The sequence below is a fragment of the Euleptes europaea genome, chromosome 10, assembly GCF_029931775.1.
Source record: "Euleptes europaea isolate rEulEur1 chromosome 10, rEulEur1.hap1, whole genome shotgun sequence".
Classification (NCBI taxonomy): domain Eukaryota; kingdom Metazoa; phylum Chordata; class Lepidosauria; order Squamata; family Sphaerodactylidae; genus Euleptes; species Euleptes europaea.
In genome coordinates, this window is record NC_079321.1 from 54,387,519 (window position 1) to 54,405,335 (window position 17,817).

The following is a 17,817-nucleotide window of genomic DNA, read 5'->3' on the forward strand; positions in this document are numbered from 1 at the left end:
AAGTTGTTTCCAATACATGTCTTCACCAAATGGAAGATTTGCAAGCCAGATGGCACACCTATACTCATGCTGCACTGGTCTCTCTTGTTTCCCCCATCAGTCTATCTAGGAGACTGGGGGACCCAGTGAAAATAACCTGTATCTACATATCATGGGTTCCAATTGTGATTTGGAGAGCAAGCACAAACCCTAGTTTGTCACCCGGGACGTCAAAGGGAGACAATGACAGTGTCTGAGGCAAAAAGAGCAATTCATATTCAAACCGAACATATATGGCTGGAGAAAGCTCAGGAGCAGGAGCCACCACCTTTCATGAAGAACATGCCTCCACTGACTAACAGGAAGATAAGGAATTAGTGAGGCCACTATTGCAGTTGTAGGTTACTGCTCTTTTCTGCTCCCAAGATAACTTCCTCCTTCCCCTGCCTGCAGCCCAGATCTGTGCAACAAACCACATCCTGCGTACTATTCATAGAATCATAGAGTTGGAAGGGACCACCAGGGCCATCAAGTCCAACCCCCTGCACAATGCAGGAAATTCACAACTACCTCCCCCCTCCACACCCCTAGTGACCAGAAGATGGCCAAGATGCCTTCCCTCTCATCATCTGCCTAAGGTCACAGAATCAGCATTGCTGACAGATGGCCATCTCTTCTTAAAAACCTCCAGGGAAGGAGAGCTTACCACCTCCCGAGGAAGCCTGTTCCACTGAGGAACCGCTCTAACTGTTAGAAAATTCTTCCTAATGTCTAGACGGAAACTCTTTTGATTTAATTTCAACCCATTGGTTCTGGTCCGACCTCCTTGAGCAACAGAAAACAACTTGGCACCCTCCTCTATATGACAGCCCTTCAAGTACTTGAACATGGTTATTATATTCCCTCTCAGTCTTCTCCTCTTCAGGCTAAACATACCCAGCTCCTTCAACCTTTCCTCATAGGACTTGGTCTCCAGACCCCTCACCATCTTTATTGCCCTTCTCTGGACACGTTCCAGCTTGTCTACATCTTTCTTAAACTGTGGTGCCCAGGCACAATTTATTCCCAGACAAAGCTGCCTAGATTAGCCCTTACTCTTCACTTGTGCCCTAACTCCTCCACCACGGGCTTGTTCAGGCTGCTTACAAGGGACAGCACATCTGCATTGTCTCTGGCCAACATGCTGCACAGAGCACTGTTGCTGTGCCCTTTTGCATCTTTCCCAAGAAGCCAACCCCTTCAGCCGGGGGTGGGTGGGGTGCCAGACCTGCTCGAAGCAGGGGGGATTCGAGTCCCATTCCAGGAGTCACTGCTTTTGCCTCTGATTCAGTTCCTCTCAGCATTCTGCAGAAAATAAGTACCACCCAGAAATGCATGCAAGAGCAAGTACAGTGAGAAACCGATTCAAAGTAATTCTTAACTCATCAGCATAATTTCCCATTAATTCTCTTTCCTCATTATGGAAGGCGCAATGATATACTTTTGCAAATTACATTATCATAAATGGTAAGGAAAGTGATGAGTCAAAAAAAATTCTTGTTTCTATAAATAGATCTGTCGCTAAATCATTGTGGTTTCTAGGGTGGCTGGTGCCCTATTTACGGCCTTATTTATTCATCTGGGTAACAAGTATAATAGTTGCCTGCTTAATATTTAGCAAGAACTGAGGTAGTGTGGGATTTAATTTAATTAGTGTTTGTAAAGTACTTAATGGTGTAGACAATTATGCGAGACAATGAAACTTTGTTTTATCTGCTTGTATTGACAAGAACATTGAATTGTGAAGCATTTCTCCACAGAGAAAAGGGAAGGCCAGCAGAACAGATGTGGAAGTTTAGTAATCCTGCTCACTGCCTGCTCTACAAATCAGACTTTGGAGGAAGATTCTCTTCAAGCAAATTTCTGCAATAACAATGGGTCGCTATCATTCTGTCCTTGACCTGTACAGGTGTTTTCAGGCCTAAAAGATGATGCAGTATAATGAACAAGAGCTAGAAAGTCCCCAGTTCATATCTCATCCCAGCCTTGAACTCAACAGGCAAGTCACTGTTTTCTTGGCTTCAACATACGTGTGCAATATGTAACATCCTGAAGGGCTGCTATAAAGATTACTAACAGAAAGCAGTTTGTTGAAACTCACTGTGCCAATGCCAAGTATTTTCCTCCTCCTCCAAGCATCATCCATCCCTTTAGGGTAACAGAAGGGAAAAGAAACCGCATCAGCAGAAACCTTCACTGGTACTCATAGGTTAGCCAACATCACAGGCCCTGCTCTTTGCTTCCCAGCCATCTGAGATACGGTGCATAGCTATAAGAAACAGGGACTTTTAGCAGCAGCACTAAGATTATGGAATATTTCCCCACATGAGTCCTGATCAGCCTATGGCTAGTTATATAACCGAACGGCGAAGCCAAAACCGACATTCCCAGGTCTTCTACCTCTGTACAGAATGCTATGTTAGTTTTCACTACGATAAAATGGTGTACACACTCCCGTACAAGGCTACAGGTGGGCCACTCAGGACAATCTGTAGAAAGAGGACAATGATTTGGGGGTGGGGAGGCACTTCCATATAGACTCAAAGTACCCTACAATTACCTTGCAATATCTCACCTTGGGTCTTAAGCTGCCAGGAAGAAATTTGATTTATAAATATTTTAAGTAAATATCAAAACTGTAATTATAATGGTGCCCTTTGTTGAATAAGATTGGAAACTAACGCAGCTTAATTGTAACCTTACCCACAATACCTTAGATTTTTTGAAAGTAGGTCTCTAAGTGTACTGATGCACAAATAATTACTTACTACAAATATACTGCAATATACTTATTTACAACTGTTCGAAAGTCTTAGAAATTCACTTCAGGTAAAGAGTAAAAAAACGTCCTGAAGTAATTCTTTAACCCCATGAAAATATTCCCTTACTCTGTTTAGTCGATGTCTGAGTCATCGATGTCTGAGTCTATACAGAAAAAAATATATTTTGTATTTCCACATTATTGTAGAAGCGTTCTTTCCCCCAGTGTCACACTGAGGCTACGCATTGATCTAAAATGTATTAGTTTTATATAAACTTGTGTGTGCTTGCGTAAGTATTTTTTAAAAACACAGATGCTTTTAACAAGGGCTGTTGTTGGTTTCTGCTTAAGTGGATGCTGTAGGATATCATTTTTCCCCAGCCCAAGTATGATCCAAGTTCTCATACTAGTTAAACCAAGTTCTCTGTACTTCGTATCTGTATTTCATATCTTATGAGTCTAGATATAGATGTTTAGCTTGGCTCTTAAGCTTGTTCTGTGGCTTTGAAAACTAAATTTCTTCCTTTACCTGTAACTTCCCAAACTTGCAGCTCCGCTTTACCATGACACCGGCCTTGCAAATAAGCCCACAACAGTTACTCGCCCACAAACATTAGGACACCTGCCCACAACACCTATGATTAATTGTTTTCGTCCTAAACAAAAAATAGATTTCTGTAAAATTTTCCTGCTTGGTCATCAGAAGGCAACTTTTACTCACCGTAGCCACAAAAGATGACTAACTGTACACAAGCCTGAGTCACACTAATTAAAATAGACAAAATTATTCACTTTTATTAGGTTTGCAAGCTAGGGTATGGAAACAGGTAGAAAAATGGATGTAGACAACGGGGGGCACAAAGAGGTTTTCTTGTCCACATTGCTGCATTGTGTTGCCAATACAACACTCGGACCAAACCAAAGATTCCATATCTTACAGAAGCTTCAGCAGAGCTGCCATCATGCCTTACAAAAACTCTTAGGAGCAAAAAAAAGTTCATTATTATTCTGGAAACAAAGCAACAAATACAAACAGAGCACGGCATGCGAAGACGGGCCCAAGGCACAGCGCTGTACTGTACAAGTTAACAGTTATTATAAATGAAATAAATTCAAATGGGTTGAAAAGATAACAATCAGAATATCTGGAAATATGACAAAGAGATATAAAAGACGAAAATATAAGGCAAGCACTCCTTTTCACTGGTTGGCTAAGATGTTAGCCAGAAAGAATTCCTCACAACTATCTTGAGTTAAAGGTAAAGGTAGTCCCCTGTGCAAGCAACAGGTCATTCCTGACCCATGGGGTGATGTTACATCCCAACTTTACTAGGCAGACTATGTTTACGGGGTCGGTGCCAGTGCCTTCCCCAGTCATCTTCCCTTTACCTCCAGCAAGCTGGATACTCATTTTACTGATCTCGGAAGGATGAAAGGCTGAGTCAACCTTGATCCGTCTACCTGAAACTGACTCCCGTCAGGATCGAACTCAGGTAGTGAGCAGAGTTTGACTGCAGTACTGCAGCTTACCACTCTGCGCCATGGGGCTCTTATTGTGTGTAAAGTGCCATCAAGTCGCAGCTGACTTATGGCAACCCCTTATGGGGTTTTCAAGGCCCCACAGAGATGGTTTGCCTTATGGGGTTTTCAAGGCCCCACAGAGGTGGTTTGCCAGTGCCTTCCTCTGTATAGCAATCCTAGACTTCCACTGGTGGTCTCCCATCCAAATACTAACCAGGGCTGACCCTGCTTAGCTTCTGAGATCTGACGAGATCAGGCTAGCCTGGGCCATCCAGGTCAGGGAGGGGCTCTTATTAGGCCATTCCAAAATAGAGTCAAGCACAAGCAAAACACAAAGAAGTCTTGCTTAGCCAATACCTGTCTTACAAGTGAAGAACTTAGAAGAAAAGCTCCAGACAATTAGTTGGTTCCTGTGAATGACAAGCACGACACTGATCTTCCCTGCCTCACCCTTCCTCCAGCAGCCAAGATGATGATCCCAGGAGTTGGGGAGCCCTTGTAAATCAAAAGTCATGGTGCACTGAAGACTGTAATGAAGAAGGGCAACTGGGCAAAGTTACCCCACTTCTGCCAACGGTACATCTTCTGCCAATGGTAACCTTAAATCTCCTATGGCATCAAACCAGGATTGGAAGAGACAGCAATTTTTTTTAGACAATAAGAGAAAAGGTTAAAGAATGGTCATCTAGGTATCAGATTGTATTCAAACGAGGTTTTGAAACACAATATAAATTAAAACAACTTTAAATGGAGCACCTGTGTCGGATCTTTACAGGTTACAGGAAATTCCAACCTCACATAGCAGCAAAAAGGCGACATAGGAATGGGGCTTCTTTAAACTCAAATATGGAGCTGGCCTAATCAGTTGACCAAACTTTTAAAATGCAGCCACTCAAGGCCCTTTTAATAACAGTGGTTCCCTGCCAATTCCATTCCACAGTCACAACTTATGTTTATGTGCTTACTGAACTATGAAGTCCACTCCTGATTCATGCACGTTCAAGAAAAGGTTAATTTACCATGAAATACAGACCTACTGAAAACCATGGTTGCAAAACCAATCAAAAGGATCATGAGAACAGAATCTACAAGTGCTACATCAATAATATTTGAAACTTTTTGTTCTCATTAACGACACAATGACCTTCAGTAATGCAAAAATTCCAAAAAGTATATGTAATGAAGCAATTTTCAAGGAAGTCTTTCCACCAATGGAGGTATGAAAAGATTATGCATATGGTAATTTACTTAAGTTTTGAGACAGATGATTAGGAAAGTAACAATTTTTTAAGATCAAGGAAGGATAGTATCACTCCTTCCCAATCATATATGCAGACATCCATTTTTGAAGTTCCTTCTAATGATCTTTCTCCACAACACTGCAACACAAACCAACAGTTTGAGGGATACGTCAAGAAAACGAGAACGTTCTTTGGCACAACAGATAAGCAATATCAGCAGTCTGCTTTTTTCTTTGCCACATCAGAAGCCATTCACAAGCAGGAGGACTACAGTTATTTTGCATATTCTGTCAGAGCAGAAGTGGCAGGTAACGGGTCATTAAGACCATACAAATGCTTGCTGGTTGTAAATGAACACGGTGGAATTCCACAATATTACAAAGTCCAAACATTTCAATGCCTGGGTCAGACTCCAAGGAGTACTTCCATGACCGAAAGACTTCTTCTGCACACAGAAGGACACATCTGGATTCAATTCTCTGATTCAAGTCATAGGATTTGAAACCTAACTATAATATAATGCTCATTCTCAACGCAAGGGAACTAATGTCAGCATTTAATACAAGAGGGGGAGGTCTGGTGCTACAGGACTATAACTTGAACTTTGAAAAATTATAGTTTGGGAAACAACAGCAAAACAGTGTGGTTGCCCCAGAGTCTACAAATTTAGTAACTCCAGGGGAAACCCCTACATTTGAATGTACCCACATATACTTTTTTTAAATTCTGGAGAGGAAGAAGGAGGAAGAAAGGTGATGGACTGAGGTTTTGTTAACCTTTCAGATACATTACACTCTCACAGCTTCGTGCTATAGTTTTCCATTTCAAGTCGATATTTTCCCTTATTTCTTTTCACCCACCTCGTTTTCTTTCAAAAACTCTGCATATATTTAATCAAAAAGTATCTATAAAAAGAAGAAAAAAGTTGCTCTTCGGATTTCTGTTCTGCCCACTCCTTCCTGTACCATGCTTGCCAGTCACTTCTGCCCGTTTCTTCCCCTACCCGTTTTGGTCAAATGTCAGGGTCAGAGGTGTCACAGTCTGATATTAGTGCAGCTGCCTAAATCAGTGTTTTAAACAGAAGCAAAATAAGAACACAAGTAACTTAAATAGCCTGGGTTCCAGGATGGTAGTGGTGAAGAGAAGCAGAAAATAGTTTTTATTTTTGTTTTTGGTGTGTTGGACTAAAAGCATTTTTAAGGGGGCTGTCAGATCTCAGAAGCTAAGCAGGGTCAGCCCTGGTTAGTATTTGGATGGCAGACCACTAAGGAAGTCCAGGATTGCTATACAGAGGAAGGCACTGGCAAACCACCTCTGTTAGGCTCTTGCCTTGAAAACCCCATAAGGGGTTGCCATAAGTCGGCTGCGACTTGAGGGCACTTTACACGCACGCACAACCAAGAACAACAAACAAAGCTATTTTCTCTTTGCAACCATCTTCCCGGAATCCAAGCTATCTAAGTTACTTGTTTCACTTTTGGAACCAGAGACCCGATGCAAACCTACTTTCTCTCTTACCTAGCTGAGGTGGTAGCTCATGCTACGACAGTATAAGGCTAAAGACAGGGACGGCATACGAAACAAGAACCTGTGATTCAGCAGACTCTAATACTCTAAAGTACAACAATCCATGTACTACTGAAAGATAGCAGCAGTCCATTACATTTATTGATTTGCAGCACTTTGTCAGCCCTAATGATGTTATCGCATTAAGAGAGATAAATGCCTTTCAGTTCTAGTAAAAGCATCTGCTTCTTACTCTCTTCACATGTTCCCACCATTGGGGGGCCTTCAGCCCCTTTATGTGTAACTCCACAACTAAAATCCAACACAAGCCTTTAATTGGGTTATATTTTTTCATTTCATGTCATCTCTGGTAAAGTCATTTTTGTGTGGGCAGACCATGGAGGTTAGGAGACAGCACAGCATAAAAAAGCAGTGATCAGATAAGTCTCAACAACAAAATTTAAAAAAATGTCAGTTGGGATTTCAGAACGTTCCTATTAGCTAACCCTTTAATGTAAAACTAAACTACAGGGTAGCAAACTTTCATCTGAATAGGTGAAGTTTTAGAGTGGTTCCCACCCAGCAACACTGCCATATGCAATGCAATGTTTTCTACTTGTTAAATATAATAAAAGGTAGTAATTTACCATAATGAATGTTTTATACATAATTCCTTTGTGTATGGGGTCTTTAAAGTACACATTATTAAAGACCATTAAAGTCTCTATTTACTAGCATTACTAAATGTTCCTCTGGGGAAATCACAACAATGGGAGAATATCAGTCTTAAATTCCAGATGTTTCCCCACAATTTTCCCACCTTCCACTATTCACCTAGGTGTTTACTTTTTGATTCAATTGTCCTGATCCTGTGATGACAGTCAACATACAAGGCATGCAGATTTTCTTCTACCCATGCATTTTTGGCAGGGGTGGGGGAGGATGAAAAAGAACAGCACCCAACAATTTGATAATACACATGGAATCAATTTGGGTTCTCCTTCATACAATCAATCTGGGTTCTCCTTCAGGAGCCTTTCTTGAGGTAGCTAGAAATGGAGCATCAAAGACACTACAAAGCCTGTGATTCCCTATATAAAGGCTCACTGCCCTTTCCAAACATCTAAAGTATGGAATGGTCATCCTCGCATAAGCAAACTGAGTTAAAGGATATTATGACCATAACACAGCAAGTTTGTATAATGAATGCAACAGATTACCTTTGTCTTAATCAAGACACACTTTTCAACAAAAGCTTCATAACGCAGCACTGAAGTGTATCATTGGTTTGGCCTCTGATTAACTTAGTCATTCCTAAGTGCTTTGTCTAAAAGACTGTGGATCTTTCATCAATGGTTTTGTTCATATGTCCACTAGGGCAGTGGTTCTCAACCTTTTTCCGACCATGGCCCCCTTCCGACCTTGTTTCCTTCCTGTGGCCCCCTTGACCTACCAGAGAGGTAGCTATGTCAAAATGAGCTCCAGCCAGTCTCCACCAGCTGGGTCTGCTTTGTTTAGGTTTGGGTAATCTGCAAAACAAAACGTTCAACTCCAGGCTTCCGCCTTGAGCTGAACGGGTCGCTGCCACCAGCTCTGAGTCAAAAGGTTGAGCCTCCAGGCAAAGGGCTCAGAGCAACCCCTGCCAAGCTCCAAATACAGAGTGAGTTTCCCCTGCCAAGCTGAGACTTGGTCAGAGTGGTTCACACTGTCCAAAAAGTTTCTACAAAAGATAGCATGAGCAAAGCCAGTCTAGGCACTTAGGATTCAGGCTTGGGAAAACCACAGAACCCACTAGACACATCATATATAATAAACTAGAAGTTTATTCAAAAGTTTGTGCTCGTTACAGAAAGACAAACGTGAGGCAGGTTAGCATATAAAACAAGAAAGCTTCAATAATCTAACTACACATTTCATCAGAAAGGCAATTGGCTTAGGTTTAGGCAATCAGGCAAATTGGCAAAGCTTTTGGATATGCAAAAGAGTTACCACAGTCCAAGAGTTAGCATCTGGGTGTCAGCATGCTAGTCTCCTCAGTCAAGCATAGATTCGTTCTATGGGACAAAGCAAAAGATGATGAAAGACTCCAGGATGCGCCCGCGCATCCCAAAAGCCTCCATGATTCTCAGTCCAAAAAGGGCTCATTTTATTCCCTCCATCTTAGCGGCCTATGGCCATCTTAGCCAATAAAATGGCGAGAATATCAATTAACCCTGAATTAATTTGTCAGGTCATCTCTTAGTCACGAGTGTTACCGCTGACTCGCATTCTGCAGTTATGCGAGGCACCTGGGAAGACTCAAACTCAGAGATAACGTTTAATGGCCCATTTGTTGTCAAGGAGATAAATCGTTCGGTGCTGCCCCCAATGGCTGTAAAGTCAGGGCAGCTGTTTATCTCCAACCTTGAGACCTTTAAGGAGTACTTCCAAAACCGAAAGTACATTCCACTGTGATTTGTGAGAAGCCGGCTTGTTATTCCAGGCCCCCCAATGTTTAATACGCCAAAGGTTAATATCAGTGAATACTAGGCCTGAAGCCTGAACCAGTGTTTCATAGAAGGAAAGCAGGGTGCTTTTCCTTCACAAGCTATTTAAATGTTTTGTTTGTAAATAGCCAAGAAACAGAGAAGCATAAACAGCCACACCAAATGCACACATGCAGTTCTTATTGGGAAACTAAAATTTACAAAAAAAAAAAGCCCCACAAAAAGGGAATACAACGCACTAATAAACAACAATGTTCACATACAAGGGAGAACAAAGCCTCTACCACCGTTGCACAAGATTACAGCGATACAAAAATCCACAGTTGCAAACGATGCATAGAAGTGCAATGAAGAAAATCATGTGCTAGGTTTTCAGTCCACTGAAGGTACCAATTGTATTTCTTTTCTGTTTTCTTTTCTCAGCCACTTCTCTGTTTTCTTCACTTCTCACTTTCCTCTGTGGCCCCCTAGTCTCGTGCCGTGGCGCCCCATTTATGCAATTTTCACCTGTGCCCCCTTGGAATATCCTGGGGTCCCCGGGGGGGGGCATATGGCCCCAGGTTGAGAACCACTGCACTAGGGCTTTGAAGAGGAAAGTTCCTGCTGCCCATCTGTGTTTGTAAATAAAGCAAACTAGTGGGGGACCTGTGAGGACTTGCAGGGGGCAAAAGAAAGTGGGACTTAAGCTACTGGAAGGAGGCTGGGCACCAGTCACCTTTTTTGTGACGTGGGAGGAACAACCCTAATTCTTCTATCATAATGACATGCTGAACATTGACATTATGGTTCCTGTGCAACGTGATGGCCTTCTGCAGCTCGTTAATGCATTAAGCTTGTACTCAAGAATAACAGGCATATGACAGGATACTGTGTGGAGGTCAGAGGTGACTGCGGCCTGCCATGAGAAGCTCTCTTGTCCTTCGCACCCCTGTATGCTTCATTTGGGACTCGCAGGACCTCAGAAACGGGGATGGGGTTTTCAGGATTTGGTTCCTCCTCCTCTCAGCTGGATCTCTCCTGGTCAGCCTGGAAAGAGTGCCCCCATCCACCCCTTTCCTGGTCTGCTTCTAAGCACCTTATGAGGTCAGCGTGGCAAGCCACACACGCCCAGTCAACTTCCCAGAAGTCTCATGAGCCTTCAGGGGAATCTTAGGCTGGGCCTGCAGGCCTCGTTGCCCTGGCCAGACTAAACCACTGACAGCTGTTGGGAGTGGCTGCACTGGGGCCTTAAAGGGCTCAAACTGCATTGCTGCAATTGCAGCAAACCACTCTGTTGCTGCTGTCAGGTTTCTCTGTTGTCCTCACAGTGGGTTCCTGGGCAACTGTCCCAGGGTTCCTGGGTAAGTTGGGGGTGGCTCCAGCAATGGGCCTGCTCCCAGACACACTAACCAATACTAGAAATCCAGATACACAACAACATAGGGGAGGGGCTGTGGCTCAGTGGTAGAACATCTACTTGGCATGCAGAAGGTGCCAGGTTCAATCCCTGACATCTCCAGTTAAAGGGACAAGGCAGGTAGGTGATGTGAAAGACTCCTGCCTGAGACCCTGGAGAGCCGCTGCCGGTCTGAGTAGACAATACTGACTCTGATGGACCGAGGGTCTGATTCAGTAGAAGGCAGCTTCTTGTGTTCATAAATGAATAAATTCACATAGATTTTCTTTTTTTTAAAAAATAGAGCAAGTCTATATAGTGAAGCTGCAGAGTTTTAAACCAGGTATTAGGTCTGTACACATTTAGTTGCCAGGTTCTGGCTGTCTGGGCTCACTGCAAATATTTGCATAGTTGATTTCACTGGAACTCTGGACAGCTCTCCAGGTTTGCAAATAGATGTAGCATATGTAGAGCAATGGAGCGCATTTGGAAATATCCTCACTGCATTCCTCACAAACATACATTTTTCCTCCTCAGGGCAAACCTCAGGAACAATAATGGGTCTACAAGTTTGTGGCAAGTCAGCTGTGGGTAGCACCAATTGCCTATATGTCACCTAGACATGCCTCCCACTACAAATCCCTGGAGCAGTTTTCCAACAGTTTCTTTCTTTCTTTAAAATGTGAATGGTGAACATAGAAGTGGTTATATATTACACTTCATTTTTAAAAAAAAGGAATAGTAAGGGAACAGGCTGATGGGAAAGTATGACTTCACAGAATGTCTGTCATGCAGACTGTGAAACCCGGATGAATACAAGCTCAAAAAGGCCAATACAACTTCTGCTGAGATTTTACATTTGTCTTCGCCCCTTAGGAGGACAGCTTGGTTTTGTTTAACATACTTTAAAGCTAGATTTGAAGATTAAATGGGAAAGAATTCCATACTGCAAAGCAAAAACTAATGGAAACTGGACTGCTAAACTGGAATAAAGTAGGTAATTCTTCTCCACCCCCATCTTATGGGACAGGCAGAGTTCCATGGCATCATAATGACCTCCAATACAGTAAACGGAGCAGGAGTTATTCAGTTGCTCATGAGAACTGGTAGGTCAGCTTTGTTCTCCTTCATAGGGCCTGAACTGAATCCCTGGAGTTATGCAATAACAGAAAATAAATGGGAACTGCGAGATACCAAGTATTGCAGCAGGATCCAGTCTAACACTGTAGTATAATGTAGCAATAATACTAATATTAGAATTGTTTTTATATCAGTTTATAAGATGGAGAAACCCACAAACACCAGAAATTATATCAGACCGTACTTGGATGGTACAATCAAATTGGCCTTGCTCAGTTATGTTAAATGCTAAAAGGGCCAATACAAACTAAGGTACAATGGATCACTGATATTTTGAAGAACAATAATCAAACCCAGATGTTTGCTTGTGTAAGCCAAACACCAGAAAACACTTTCAGAATATGCAACCATTTAGAAAAGTCCGAGCAATACGCCATATGATTAGGTCAATATAGCAACCAGACTTTTTATCAAGTGTATATAAAGGGTGAATGACTGGGGAAGGCACTGGCAAACCACCCCGCAAACAAAGTCTGCCTTGGAAACGTCGGGATGTGACGTCACCCCATGGGTCAGGAATGACCCGGTGCTTGCACAGGGGACCTTTACCTTTATATAAAGGGTAATTTATGATTACTTCAACAATACTATGATTGATGTTTATGTTTCTGAATGTGTTTCTGAACTTTGCATTGTAAACTGAACTGCTTTTTGGCCAATGCATTTTTTTATATATATCAAAAGGTATTTCAGCCAAAGAACTGTTCTTTTTCTAAACACACACAAAGAGGAAAAATTCAAAGTTTCCATTCCACCATAGGTTTATATTAATGTGCTCAATACCTGTCTTGGTTATAAGACTGCAAATGGGGCAGACAATCTAATTGGAAACCGTGGCCCACAATGTACACAAGCATGAAGCCACTTCAAAAGAATCATAAATTAAGGTACTTAACCCATATTTAGTGGTAGAAAAAGAAAACTACATTTGCAGAAAGCAACTAGGAAATCTAGTTGCTTTCTTCTATCAGATTAAAAGTTATATGGAATTTATCCAAACACCAGCTTCTGAATTACTCTAGAAAGAGACATGCAATAGAGAAAAACAAAAAGCTATCTCAACATCAGTCTTACAGAATACTCTGAACACCCCATCTTATAGCTTTATGGAAGACTTAGTGGTTCAAAACACCAGTTTAATTTATTTTTATACCACCATACAGAGGGTCAAAGTTGTGCACAAAAAGTGAAATAAAATATGTAAATGAAACCAAAACTGGGGGGGAGGGGAGAGGGATAATGTCAAGACTCCTCCAGGACACTGTGTAAAAATAATCATACTTTCATCTATCAAAAGCTGATGGTTGTCCCTTTCTTGTAATACATTCTAAGAGATATAGAGGGCATGGGACTACAACGGCATTCACGCTTCTAAATAGTCTTTTGAGCAATGTCTGGATGAGGTGTATTTGGATGTCCGACACTCAGCTATCAATCCCCAACTTCGCAGGACTTAACAGGGCACAGCTCACACAGATGCTGTCCACAGTACAGATACAGTACAGATAATATTCCTCCTTTGAACGTACCCGCTTGGTCCAGTGGTTAAGGTGCTGGTCCCGGCTGAGGGAGGCGGGGGCTTGAGCCCAACCTCTGCCTTGTTTTTTTGCTGCTGATCATTGCTCGGCAAAAGGTGGGGTGGAGCTGTAGACTAAGCCTTCTGGCCACCACCTTTTCACCAGGCTCAAACCCAAGCCTCTTGTTTGACACAGGGGCACCCTTCCCTGGTATGCCATAGGATAGATGGAAATGTCTTTGTTGAAGGTGTGTTCCTCATCTTGCTCTCCCAATGCCTGCAGTCCCCCGTGCCTGGCAAAAGGCAGCAATCTGGTGGGACCTTATCACACATCTACGGGGTTCTCTGGCCTGCATTGGCTCCAGGTCTCTTGCTGTTCATGCCATGGGCCTCCACTGGGACTGTTGTGTCAACAGTCTTTCCTCCCAGTCTTTTGGTGCTCTGACAGTCGAAGGGGCCATGGCCACATTGGTAGGTGATGGCTGGCTGTACCCCTGTACCACTCGCAGTGATTTCAGTGGGACACTGCTCCCCGGTTGGTGGGAGTTGCTGGGGACTCTGGCACACTTGCTGTGTGATCTGAGCTTTGCAGATGGGTGCTCCCCTCCCTCCACAGAATGTCCAGTAACAACCAGCTGTGTCTGCTGGTGGGGGTCCATCACAATGCAGCTGTGCTCTCAGGATGGAGCTATTGATCTTCCCAGCTCCCTTCTCTCTTGGGGGTGGGAAATGTATGAATGAGCCCAATGACATTCCACAGCAGGAAGCAGAGCACATGTGTTTGCATGTAGAAAATCCCAACCCAATCACTGGCATTTCCAGTTAAATGGATTTCAAAACACCAAGTGCTGAGAAAGCCCTTTCTCTAACTGAGACCCTGCGAATCACAGCAGACAATAATGAAACAGATGGACAGCAGTTCTGTCTCAGTATAAGGCACCTTCATAAGTTCACATATTCCACACAAACCCATAACAAAACCCTGTCGCTTTCAGGAGGAGGGCTGCACAAACACATAGCTGGATGGGGGAAAGGGTGCTTGATCCTTTATGTATTACTATTTCTCTACTCCACCCCACTTCTAGGTCACTTTCACCCACATTTGGAACCCTGGGAGGGGGGCAGCTTGGGGATGAAAGGAATGGAGTCAACAACCAGGAGACAGGGAAAGTTACATACACTTTCCCTCTCCAAACCTAATTCTTGAAGCAGCTTTTCCCTAGGATTTCAGGCTCTTCTGGGGTATTTGGACTGCACTGTGTAGACAGGCTCTCAGAAGTACACAGACCCCAAGGAGTGGGCAAGCCTATGGCCTGGGTCTCACTGAGGTGACTAACCTGTACATGCTGGGATTTTTTTTCCCAATGGAGGGCCATTCCATCACAATAACTTCCAACTGTAATCTAAAGTGGTACAGCCTAACACAGGTTTACTACTTCAGTAGCATCTAGGCTTTTGCTTCAAACCTGAAACAAACGTGGAATAATCTGTGCTGGAAGACACCCTTGAAGGCAACAGTTAAACAATTAGACAAGACATTCCATCTCATCGTAAGATATGCAGTATAAAGGCCAGACCACAGAATTGCTGAGAAGTCTGACACATGTCAGTTTTTGTTTCCAGAGTTCTAGAAGAAACCTACCAGCACAAGTACAAAAGAAACTAACAAAGGAAATTTTTGATGTGCTGCTGATTGGGCCACCAGGCGTTATATTTAAAGTATATCCATGAAAATATAATATGTGAATGTAACAATCACGTGTATTATACATAAAGATTTGCTAGGGAATTGGGATGGGCTCACTGACGAAATACATGCGACAAATGTTTTGCAGTGGCTCTAGAACACTAAAAAAAAAATTCCACATACAAAAGGTAGAAGGTAAAGGTACATAATTTTCTTGTGTGTTTCTTGCAAATGGGGCTATCTTTACAAAAATCAGAGGAAGTCTAGAAACAAGCAAGTGAACAGCAGAAACAGGAGTTGAGTGCTTATTTCTCATAATCAATTTTTCTAAAGCTTGTCCTATACAAATTTGAGCCTCCGTTCTTCTCCAAACATGTCTCAAAAATGTATGTGTGTCAAAGTCAAAATGCATCAAGAATTCTGGTCTGAGACTGAATAAAATTTTAACTAGGCTAACTGTTCTATTTAAGCTATTTTAGGAAGGAGGAAAAGTTAGGAGGAAGAAATTAAAAAAGTAGGAAAATAAAAGTGGAATCCACCCAAACACCTACATTCAAAGTAAAATACTGATTTCAAAGACACACTTTAGTAATTACAGTGAAACACTTTTTGTATCAAATACTATTTTTTCCTATTAAAAAGGGGTACTGGAACAGAAACTTTAAAAAAATCCTCAAATTGATTTTTTAAAATTCAACACACATTTTTCTGCTGCATTACTGTTGCATGTCATCTGTTCAAATAGGTCTCCATCACATATTTTATTCCTCTTGCTAATACAGACTGTGTCAGGTCCCATTTTTTAAAGCAGCAAATACCCCCACAACTAATTCACATAGAGGCAATGTATCAGTTCACAGACTAAAAATATATATACTGTATTTCAAATTCTACTCCGGTTTTCCATTATTTGCCATTACAAAGCAATATGACGCAAATCACAAACTGCTTTTCCTCCCTGACTCCCAGGCATGCTGCTTGCACTAGTAAACTTCACATTTGGAACATAAATGCAATCTGCTCAGTCATGAAAACCACCACCCTGCATCTGGTTTTTAAGAACAAGATCAAGCCCGCTAGACATCACTCTGCCCTGTGTGGATTCAGAGCACTGAAATTCTGAATGTTTTCCACCCCATGCTGTCCTGTTAAATCACCTCTGGAAAGAATTGCCTGTGTAGCTCAGGTTACATTCCAACTCTTCCTGCTATCCCCCCCACCCCCATCCCCCAAGACTCAGTCATGCTGGCATAAAGACAAAGCAAACCCCTATTGCATCACACAGAGGGCTTTTTTTCCTGAACGCAAGAGGTATTTTCATTTTAAAAACACACTATTTCTGTCAAGTGGTTCGACTGCTACTGTAACCCATTTGTCAAGGGAGCACCCCTTCCCGATGTGCACACTCCAGCTTTAATTTTAAAGGGAACGGTCTGTTTTCAAGTGAATCTCTCTGCTGTGGCTACACCCTGCACTGCAAACGAGACATTACCTTGTACAAGAATGGATCTTCTGCATTCTTCTGTCTAGCTGCTTCACAGAAGGTTTCCTACACTCGCCAGCAGAACCAACAGCCCTTGCACTCTCTCCCACCCACCCACTTCTCCTCCTCATTTAACCCCCCCTTCCTGCTCCCCCACACTCCCCCCCTCCACTGCCTCACTGTGTTTTTGTGTAAATGATCTCACATGACTCAACAAATCCATCTGCCTCAAGCAGGCCAAGTTTGGAGTCTTCCCAGGAGGGAGGGAGGAATTGCTTTGTGGAAGAGACCTGGAGCTCTGCCCTCTCTCTGGCTCAAATTACCCGCCTGTCAGGCCTGACGGATTTGGCTAAAAATAAAAGGAAGCGGGCCATGAAAAGCAGATGAATGAGCTCAGCAGTTCCTTAGATAACATGGGGCCAGCGCTGCCCAAAGCTTCCAAAACAGGAACTTCAAATGGTGGGCATGTAAGTGCAATCCTGCAATCCAGGTAACCTTTTCGTTTATTGAAAGTCTTCCTGGAAATTAAGGGTTTCAGCAAACACAGGCATATGGCAGGAGACGGGGGGGGGGGGGGAACCCAGGAAAGCTGACTGTCGAGACTCAGCCTATAAAATATGTGAATGCTACAGTCTCACCATGGCAAAGGAGGGGGAGGAAAGTGGCATTTTTTAAAGCTGAATATGACATCAGTTTCTTGCTTTATGCCAGTATCGAGCTCACAGTTGTTCGTGCCAGTGTGTGCCCAGAGCCCGCAGTGGGTATTAAGCACTTAGCTTGGCAATGTAATGACACACTGTAACAATCTGTAATGTGAAGCAGTCAGCAAAGCCCTGGCTCTGAAAGCTATTTCTCCTAACTATTAACCATATGTTTGGCTCCTCAGCTATCTGAGCGGGTGTCCCAGCCTGCCATCTGGTTCCCATCCACACAAGCAACTGTAAAGCACAGAGTATTTCCCTCTGGAGCCGCATGGTTCTTTCTATGTCTGCTTTTTCTCTCTCTTAAGTTTTCCTTTTCCTTTTTCTTTCTTTTTCTTAAAAAGAAGTTCCCTCCCAGCAAGAGCTCCTTCTCATTCAGCAG

At 42.8% G+C, this 17,817-nt stretch overlaps 1 protein-coding gene across 1 annotated transcript in view; it reads right to left on the bottom strand.

Annotated features, from left to right (window-relative positions):
• The window catches only part of BACH2 (BTB domain and CNC homolog 2), a 128,085-nt gene extending 111,281 nt beyond the window's left edge, over nucleotides 1–16,804 (bottom strand). Inside the window, exon 1 of the mRNA XM_056856143.1 lies at nucleotides 16,744–16,804. The gene's annotated coding sequence lies outside the window, so the exon portion shown is untranslated. The remainder of the gene's footprint in view (nucleotides 1–16,743) is intronic.
• Nucleotides 16,805–17,817: the final 1,013 nt, after the last annotated feature.